Genomic DNA, 8,545 nt, shown 5'->3' on the forward strand with positions numbered 1-8,545 from the left:
CAACCCAAAAAGTGGTATATTTGTTAACATGAGAAAACAACCCGTAAGAGGGATATATTTGTTAATATTAGAAAACAACCCCGTAAGAGGGATATATGTTTCAACATGAGAAAATAACCTCAAAAAACTGGTATATTTTTTAATTCGAGGAAACAACCCCGTAAGAGGTGCATATTTGTCAGTGTTAGAAAACAATCCCGAAAGAGGGGTATATCTTTCAACATGTGAAAATAACCCCAACAAATGGGTATATTTGTCAATATGAGAAAACAACCCTGTAAGATGGGTAGATTTGTCAATATTAGAAAATAACCCAGTAAAAGCGCTATATCTTTCAACATGAGAAAACAACCCTAAAAAAGTGATATATTTGTCAACATGAGGAAGCAACCCCGTAAGAGGGGAATATTTGTCAATATTAGAAAACAACCTCATAAGAGGGGTATATTCGTCAATATTAGAAAACAACCCCGTAAGAGGGGTATATCTTCCAACATGACAAAACAACCCAAAAAAGTGGTATCTTTTTTAATATGAGAAAACAACCCCGTAAGAGCGGTATAGTTGTCAATATTAGAAAATAATCCCGTAAGATGGGTATATCTTTCAGCAAGAGAAAACCACCCAAAAAAAGTGGTATATTTGTCAATATGAGAAAACAACCCCGTAAGACGAGTACATTTGTCAGTATTAGAAAACAACCCCGTTAAAGGGCTATGTTTTTCAACATGAGAAAACAACCCCAAAACAGTGAAATATTTGTCAACATGAGAAAACAACCCCGTAAGACGGGTATATTTGTCAATATTAGAAAGCAACCCCGTAAGGGGGCTATATCTTTCAACATGAGAAAATAACCTGAAAAAAGTGATATATTTCTTAATATGAGAAAACAACCCCGTAAGAGGGGTGTATTTGTCAATATTAGAAAATAAACCCGTAAGTTGGGTATATCTTTCAACATGAGAAAATAATCCAAAAAAAGTGGTATAAGTGTCTATATGAGAAAACAACACCATAAGAGAGGTATATTTGTCAATATTAGAAAACAACCCCGTAACAGGTGTATATGTTTCAACATGAGAAAAGAACCCCAGAAAAGTGGCATATCTTTCAACATGGGAAAACAACCCCAAAAAAGTGGTATCTTCGTCAATATGAGAAAACTTCCCCGTAAGAGATACATATTTATCAATATTAGAATACAACGCCATAAGAGGGGTATATCTTTCAAAATGAGAAAATGACTCTATAAAAGTGGTATCTTTGTTAATATGAGAAAACAACTCCGTAAGAGGGTATATTTGTGAATATTAGAAAGTAACCCCGTAAGAGCGATATATCTTTCAACATGAGAAAACAACCCCAAAAAAGTGGTATATTTTTTAATTTGAGAAAACAACCCCGTTAGAGGGCTATATTTGTCAATATTAGAATATACTCCCGTAAGAGTGGTATATTTGTCAATATTAGAAAATAACCCCGTAAGAGGGGTATTTCTTTCAACATGAGAAAACAACCCCAAAAAAGTAACATATCTTTAAACATGAGAAAACAACCCTACAAAAGTGGTATCTTTATTAATATGGGAAAACAACCCCGTAAGAGGGGTATATTTGTCAATATGAGAAAACAACCACGTAAGAGGGGTATATTTGTTAATATTAGGAAATAACCCCGTAAGAGGGGTACATTTGTCAATATTAAAAAATATCCTAGTAAGGGGTATATCTTTCAACATGAGAAAACAACCCCAAAAAAGTGGTATATTTGTCAATATGAGAAAACAACCCCGTAAGAGGGCTATATTTGTTAATATAAGAAAACAATCCCGTAAAAGGGGTATATCTTTCTACATGCGAGAAGATCCCCAAAAAAGTAGTCTATTTTTTAATACAAGAAAACAACCCCATAAGAGGGCTATATTTGTCAATATAAGAAAACAACCCCGTAAGAGGAATACATTTGTCAATATTAGAAAACAACCCCGTAAGAGGCGTATATCTTTGAACATAAGAACACAACCCAGTAAGAGGGTTTAACTTTCAATATGTGCAAACAACCCAAAAAGTAGTATATTTTTAATACGAGAAACAAACCCGTAAGAGCGGTGATATTTGTCAATATTAGAGAACAAATTTCGTGAATGGGGGTGGGTATATCTTTCAACATGAGAGAACAACCCCAAAAAGTGGTATATCTTTCAACTAGAGAAAACAACTCCAAAAAAGTGGTATCTTTGTCAATATGAGAAAACAACCTCCTAAGAGGGGTATATTTGTCAATATTAAAAAATAACCCCGTAATGTGGGTATATCTTTCAACAAGAGAAAACGACTCCAAAAAGTGGTATCTTGTCAATACGAGAAAACAACCTCTAGAATAGGGGTGTATTTGTCAATATTAGGAAACAACTCGTAAGATGGGTATATCTTTCAACATGAAAAACAACCCCAGTAAGAGAGTTATATTTTTAATAAGAGAAAACAACCCCAAGAGGGTATATTTGTCAATTTTAGAAAACAACCCCGTAAGAAGGGTATATTTGTCAACATTAGAAAACAACCACGCAAATGGGGTATATCTTTCAACATTAGAAAACATCCCCAAAAAAGTGGTATATCTTTCAACATGAGAAAACAACCCCAAAAAACTGGTATCTTTGTCAATATGAGAAAACAACCTCGTAAGAGGGGTATATTTGTCAATATTAGAAAAGAAAACCCCGTAAGAGGGGTATATCTTTCAATATGAGAAAACGACTCCAAAATACTAGTATCTTTGTCAATATGAGAAACAACTTCGTAAGTGGGGTGTATTTGTTAATATTAGAAAACAACCCCGTTAGAAGGGTATATCTTTCAACATGAGAAGAAAACCCCAAAAAAGTAGTATATTTGTCAACATGAGAAAACAACCCCGTAAGAGGGGTATATTTGTCAATACTAGAAAACAACCTCGTAAGAGGGATATATCTTTCAACATGAGAATAAAACCCCGTAAGAGTGGTATATTTTTTAATACGAAAACAAACCACATAAAGAGGGTATATTTGTCAATTTTAGAAAACAACCCCATAAGAGGGGTATATTTGTCAATATTAGAAAATAATGCTGCAACAGGGGTATATCTTTCAACATGAGAAAACATCCCCAAAAAAGTGGTATATCTTTCAACATGAGAAAACGACTCCAAAATAGTGGTATCTTTGTCAATATGAGAAACAACTCCATAAGAGGCATGTATTTGTCAATATTAGAAAACAACCCTGCAAGAAGGGTATATCTTTCAACATGAGAAAAAATACCCCAAAAAAGTGGTATATTTATCAACATGAGAAAACAACCCCGTAAGAGAGGTATATTTGTCAATACTAGAAAACAACCCCATAAGATGGGTATATCTTTCAACATGAGAAAACAACCTAAAAAAAGTGGTATATTTGTCAATATGAGAGACCAACCCCGGAAAAGGGGTATATTTGTCAATATTGGAAATCAATCCCATAAGAGGGGTATATCTTTCAACATGTGAGAACAACCCCAAAAAGGTAGTATATTTTAGTACGAGAAAACAACCCCGTAATAGGGGTATATTTCACAATATTATGAAAACAACCCTATAAGAGAGGTATATTTGTTAATATTAGAAAATAACCCTCATAAGGGGGTATATCTTTCAACATGAGAAAATAATCCTAAAAAAGTGGTATATTGGTCAATTATGAGAAAACAGCCCCGTAAGAGGGGTATGTCATTCAACATGAGAAAAGAAAACCAAAAAGTGATATATTTGTCAATATGAGAAAACAACCCCGTAAGAGGAGTACATTAGTCAATATTAGAAAACAACCCCGTAAAAGGGATATATCTTCAACATGAGAAAACAACCCAAATAAAGTGATATGTTTGTCAACATGAGAAAACAACCTCGTAAGAGGGGTATATTTGTCAATATTAGAAAGCAACCCTCGTAAGAGCCGGAGTATATCTTTCGACATGAGAAAACAACCCTCAAAAAGTGGTATATTTTAATACGAGAAACAACCTCAGAAGAGCTGATAGTTGTCAATATTAGAAAATAACCTCGTAAGGTGGGTATATCTTTCAGCAAGAGAAAACCACCCAAAAAAAGTGGTATATTTGTCAATATGAGAAAACAACCTCGTAAGACGATTACATTTGTCAGTATTAGAAAACAACCCCGTAAAAGGGCTATATCTTTCAACATGAGAAAACAACCCCAAAAAAGTAAAATATTTGTCAACATGAGAAAATAACCCGTAAGACGGGTATATTTGTCAATATTAGAAAGCAACCCCGTAAGGGGGATATATCTTTCAACATGAGAAAATAACATGAAAAAAGTGATATATTTCTTAATATGAGAAAACAACCCCGTAAGAGGGGTGTATTTGTCAATATTAGAAAATAAACCCGTAAGTTGGGTATATCTTTCAACATGAGAAACTAATCCAAAAAAAGTGGTATAAGTGGCTATATGAGAAAACAACACCATAAGAGAGGTATATTTGTCAATATTAGAAAACAACCAAGCAGGGAGTGTATGTTTCAACATGAGGAAACAACCCCAAAAAGTGAAATATTTGTCAACATGAGAAAACAACCCTGAAGATCGTATATTTGTCAATATTAGAAAGCAACCCCGTAGTGGGGATATATCTTCAACATGAGAAAATAAACTTCAAAAGTGATATATTTCTTAATATGAGAAACAAACCCGTAAAAGGGATATATCTTTCAACATGAGAAAACAACCCAAATAAAGTGATATATTTGTCAATATGAGAAAATAACCCCGTAAGAGGGGTATATTTGTCAATATTAGAAAGCAACCTCAGAAGAGTTATATGTCTTCGACATGAGAAAACAACCTCGAAAATTGGTATATTTTTAATATGAGAAACAACCCCAGAAGAGCGTATAGTTTCAATATTAGAAAACAACCTGTGAAGAGGGTATACATTCCGTCAACAAGAAAACAAACCTGAGAGATATTTCTCAACATGAGAAAACAACTTAAAATGTTGTATATTTATCAACATTAGGAAACAAACCCCGTAAGAGGGTAATATTTGTAAATATTAAAAACAACAGAATAAGGATATGTTTCTCAATATGAGAAAACAATCCTAAAAAGTGGCATATTTCTCAATGGGGAGAAAACAACTTCTGTAGGGGTATATTTGTCAATATTAGAAAACAACCCCGTAAGAGGGGTATATCTTCAACATCAAAAACAATCCTAAAAAGTAGAGCAATTGTCAATATGAAAAACAACCCCGTAAGAGAGGTATATTTTGTCAATATTAGAAAGCAACCTCGATGGGGATATATCTTCAACATAAGAAAATAACCTCAAAAAAAGTGGTATATTTTAATGGAGAAAAACAACCCCGTAGAGGGATATATCTTTCAACATGAGAAAACAACCCTCGTAAGAGGGGTATATCTTCAACATGAGAAAACAATCCTCAAAATGTTGTACATTTGTCAATATTAGAAAACAACCCCGTAAGAGGGGTATAGGGCTTTCAACACAGAGGAAAACCCCGTAATAAGTGATATGTTTCCTGAATATGACGAAAACAATCCTAAAAGTGGTATATTTGTCAATATTAGAAAACAACCGTGAAAGAGGGTAATATTGTCAACATTAGAAAACAACCCCGTATGAAGGGTGGCGGCATTCAACATGAGAAAACAACCCAAAAAGTGGTATATTTGTCAACATGAGAAAACAACCCGTAAGAGGGATATATTTGTCAATATTAGAAAGCAACCTCAGTAGTGGGATATATGTTTCAACATGAGAAAACAACCTCAAAAAAGTGGTATATTTTTTAATTCGAGGAAAAAACCCCGTAAGAGTGGTACATTTGTCAATATTAGAAAACAACCCCGTAAGATGGATATCTCTTTCAACATGAGAAAACAACAAAAAAAAAAAGTGGTATATTTGTCCATATGATAAAACAACCTAACAAGAGGGGTATATTCGTCAATATTAGAAAACAACCTCATAAAAAGGGTATATCTTCAACATGAGAAACAACCCTAAAAAGTAATATATTTGTCACATAGAACACAACCCGTGAAGAAGGGTATATTTGTCAATATTAGAAAACAACCCCGTAAGAGGGATATATCTTTCAACATGAGAAAACAACCTCAAAAAAGTGGTATATTTTTTAATTCGAGGAAACAACCCCGTAAGAGGGGCATATTTGTCAGTGTTAGAAAACAATCCCGAAAGAGGGGTATATCTTTCAACATGTGAAAATAACCCCAACAAAGTGGTATATTTGTCAATATGAGAAGACAACCCCGTAAGATGGGTATATTTGTCAATATTAGAAAATAACCCAGTAAAAGCGCTATATATTTCAACATGAGAAAACAACCCCAAAAAAGTGATATATTTGTCAACATGAGGAAACAACCCCGTAAGAGGGGAATATTTGTCAATATTAGAAAACAACCCCATAAGAGGGGTATATTCATCAATATTAGAAAACAACCCCGTAAGAGGGATATATCTTTCAACATGAGAAAACAACCTCGTAAGAGGGGTATATCTTTCAACATGAGAAAACAATCCTAAAAATGTTGTACATTTGTCAATATTAGAAAACAACCCCGTAAGAGGGGTATATGTGTCAATAATAGAAAACAACCCCGAATCGTGGATATGTTTCCAACATGACTAAACAATCCTAAAAGTGGCATATTTCTCAACATGAGAAAACAACCCCGTAAGAGGGGTATATTTGTCAATATTAGAAAACAACCCTTGCATGAGGGGTATATCTTCAACATGAGAAAACAACCCAAAAAGTGGTATATTTGTCAACATGAGAAAACAACCAGAAGAGGATATATTTGTCAATATTAGAAAACAACCTCAAGATGGGTATCTCTTTCAACATGAGAAAACAAACTAACAAAAAGAAGTGGTATATTTGTCCATGATAAGACAACCCAATAAGAGGGGTATATTCGTCAAAATTAGAAAACAACCCCATAAAAGGAGTATATCTTTCAACATGAGAAAACAATCCTAAAAAGTGATATATTTGTCAACATGAGAACATAACCCCGTAAGAGGGGTATATTTGTCAATATTAGAAAACAACCCCGTAAGAGGGATATATCTTCCAACATGACAAAACAACCCAAAAAGTGGTATATTTGTCAATACGAGAAAAGAACTCGTGAAGAGGATATATTTGTCAATATTAGAAAACAACCCCGTAAGAGGGATATATCTTCAACATGAGTAAACAACCTCAAAAAGTGGTATCTTTTTAATATGAGAAAACAAACCCGTAAGAGCCAGATATAGTTGTCAATATTAGAAAATAATCCCGTAAGATGGGTATATCTTTCAAAGAAGAGAAACCACCCAAAAAAGTGGTGTATTTGTTAATATGAGTAAACAACCCCGTAAGAGCCCAGTATATTTGTCAAGATTCTAAACAATCTGCAGCGGGCCATATTTTTCAACATGAGAAAACAACCCCAAAACAAAGGAAATATTTGTCAACATGAGAAAACAACCCCGTAAGAAGGGTATATTCACAATATTAGAAAAGTAACCCCTAAGGGGATATATCTTCAACATGAGAAAACAACTTAAAAGTGATATATTTTAATATTGGAAAACAACCCCGTAAGAGGGGTGTATTTGTCAATATTAGAAAATAAACCCGTAAGTTGGGTATATCTTTCAACATGAGAAAATAATCCAAAAAAAGTGGTATAAGTGTCTATATGAGAAAACAACACCATAAGAGAGGTATATTTGTCAATATTAGAAAATAACCCCTGAATGTGTATATATTTCCAACATGAGAAAACAACCCCAAAAAGTGGCATATCTTTCAACATGGGAAAACAACCCCAAAAAAGTGGTATCTTTGTCAATATGAGAAAACGTCCCCGTAAGAGATACATATTTATCAATACTAGAATACAACGCCATAAGAGGGGTATATCTTTCAAAATGAGAAAATGACTTATAAAGTGGTATCTCGTTAATATGAGAAAACAATCTGTAAGAGGGATATATTTGTCAATATTCGAAAAACAACCTGTAAGAGGGATATATCTTTCAACATGAGAAAACAACCCCGTAAGAGGGGTATATCTTCAACATAGAGAAAATAATCCATAAAAATGTTGTATATTTATCAATATTAGAAAACAACCCCGTAAGAGGGGTATATTTGTCAATATTAGAAAACAACCTCAGAATAAGGATATGTTTCTCAATAAGGAGAAAACAATCCTGGAAAAAGTGGCATATTTCCTTAACATGAGAAACAACCCCGTAAGAGGGTATATTTGTCAATATTAGAAAACAACCTGTGAAGAGGGTATATCTTCAACATCAAAAACAATCCTAAAAAGTGGTATAATTCACAATATGAAAAACAACCCCGTAAGAGAGGTATATTTGTGAATATAGAAAGTAACCCCGTGATGGGGATATATCTTTCAACATAAGAAAATAACCCAAAAAG

This window comes from Ricinus communis, chromosome 1, assembly GCF_019578655.1.
Source record: "Ricinus communis isolate WT05 ecotype wild-type chromosome 1, ASM1957865v1, whole genome shotgun sequence".
Taxonomy (NCBI): domain Eukaryota; kingdom Viridiplantae; phylum Streptophyta; class Magnoliopsida; order Malpighiales; family Euphorbiaceae; genus Ricinus; species Ricinus communis.